The sequence below is a fragment of the Engraulis encrasicolus genome, chromosome 5 (genome assembly GCF_034702125.1).
Source record: "Engraulis encrasicolus isolate BLACKSEA-1 chromosome 5, IST_EnEncr_1.0, whole genome shotgun sequence".
Taxonomy (NCBI): domain Eukaryota; kingdom Metazoa; phylum Chordata; class Actinopteri; order Clupeiformes; family Engraulidae; genus Engraulis; species Engraulis encrasicolus.
The window spans coordinates 49,756,371-49,758,609 of NC_085861.1; the positions used below are offsets into that span (position 1 = coordinate 49,756,371).

General features: G+C 41.0%; 1 long non-coding RNA gene across 1 annotated transcript; it reads left to right on the top strand.

Moving 5' to 3' along the window:
* The first annotated feature begins 508 nt into the window (after window positions 1-508).
* On the top strand, window positions 509-1,949 carry LOC134448641 (uncharacterized). The gene is made up of 3 exons (XR_010034813.1): window positions 509-580; window positions 1,468-1,548; window positions 1,670-1,949. It is a non-coding gene; the product is annotated as an uncharacterized LOC134448641 (long non-coding RNA).
* The last annotated feature ends 290 nt before the right edge of the window (window positions 1,950-2,239 follow it).

The following is a 2,239-nucleotide window of genomic DNA, read 5'->3' on the forward strand; positions in this document are numbered from 1 at the left end:
TGCATTGAAACGTAGCTGGCTGCAGTAATTACTCAGCGAGATGTGCGTGAATGCACGAGCTCAGCTGACACATACAACACAGACATCAAGCAGTTGTTACAGGCTGCTATTTAGTGGTTGTGACGGCATTTGATTGCGTTTTTGTTTTCATCATATAACACATTTGGCATAACCTCTGGTAGGTACACAGAATACAGCAGTCGGATCACTTGTCCATCTTGCATTGCTCCAGGGCAGGCAGCTGTGGAGTTACGAGTTGCTATGCAACCTGCTCCCACTGTCTGTCACATTTTCATTCATATCCGTGAATAGCTTGGAAAGCCAGATGCAGTCGAATATTAGGTTTATGTTTCCTTGACATTTCTGTCTCTGTTCTGACTCAGACCATTTTCTTGTATAGAATTCGAGAGGCTTATTGTAGATCATTGAAAGATATATTCTGTATTTCTTCCTAATGTCCGCAATTCTCATCTACAGAAGTTCCCGAAGAAAGCAACATGATGAAGCTAAACTCCACCCTCACCACTACGTTGGAGTCTTCCCATTCAGTCATCATCCAATTTGCTCCAAACACAAGCAGGTACCAGTAATTTGAGTGCTTCTGTGTCTTCACCTTTTTTCCGTGGTGCTCATCAGTGTAGGGGCTCTCAAACTTGGTCCAGGTAGACAGATGCAGAGGCACTAAAGGTTGCAATTTATACGCCCTGAAGAAGGCCATAAGGGCCGAAAAGCGTAAGCATTGTAGCCAAATAAAAAAGTTTAAAAAAATGCATCTGTCTAACTGGAACAAGTTGCTCCAAAGAATGTTGTCTTTCCTTATATGCTGTGCAGGTGAGAAGATGGATCTTGTTCTAGCGCCTGATTTTTTTTGTTTTTGTTTTTCTTTTTAAAAGCAGGATTACACTAAAGTGCAAAACATGTAGACCTACCTTGTTTCCTTTCCACTATCCAAACTCTCATCCTCCTTTGTGCTTGTGGCCTTGTGATGACCTTGCAAAATATGATGTGGTATGCTGATAGATGGGCAATTCAACAACTCGTAGAAGATAAATTCAAATGTCTTTTTTTATTAGTTGTTGTGCATAGCAGGGAAACTTATTTTCTCCATGGATGCTAGGTTGTTGGGCCACAAGCGCAAGTAGAAGACATGAGCTGGGATAATGCACTATGCCCCCTGAAAACACTCTTCTGTTGAGATGTCTATATTTGATTTACAAGGCAATGCAACACACACACACACACACGGTTTCAGGTGATACTTGACTTGATGTAAGTAATTATAACTACACAATACAATTCATGGCATTAGTATAAAATGGCTCTTGCAGTGTTTTAGGAAGGAACCCTTCATATCCTTTCCAATGACAATAACAAGGTTTGTCTTTGAAACTGGCTAACCCTCACCCTCTTGACCAAATGAAAAATAAGAGGGACACTCTGTTCACACATTGTCTTTTGTACCTGCAGACACTTCTTACAGATGGCTGTCCTCTAGAATGAAAATGCACACCAACCACCGGCAAACATCAAAAGCTAATCCAACCTTTGGTAAGATTTGAAAAGAATTCAGTTCAACTAATTCTGACATAACATTTTAATAGTGTTACTTCAAAAATGACATAGCATTCTAAACAATATTTTTCTTTTCCTGTGTGCTTTGTGTGGAAAGGTCTTCGGAAACCCCGTGACTAATGCAATGTTGGTGCCCTAGAAGACAAGTCAGCGCAGTTCAGACGAGCCAGCCAGAGGAGGTCACCGCCAGCCTTGTATCGAGGTCCCAACGTCCTTCATCGGGGAACTCGGCATGGATATGCAAGACAACACTCGAATCACTGTTGGACAAATGCCTGAAACGGCTGGAAAAATAGAAAAGATGGTTACAGAGACTGTTATTGCTGTTCTTCTTTCAATACAATATTTGCCTTCCATAAAATATTCCCATGTTCCAATTTAATATTCTTGATGCTGTTGTAAATAAATGTGTACACTGTCTTCACACTGTCTGCATAATTGAATTAGCCGCTTATAGTGATCTTGAACTCTGTACAAAAAGTTCCAGCATGCGTTGTGGCTCTCCTGCCTTCTCTCCAAGTTTTAGTGATCAGATAAAGATAAGACATGGCAAGTTTGCTCTTATATGCACAGATGGCGTCAAATGAAAGTAATGCTACCTGAGGTAGGCAGCATAATGTTATCTCTTTCTGTGGGCATTGTCTCAGTTTCCACACTAGCAGCTAAC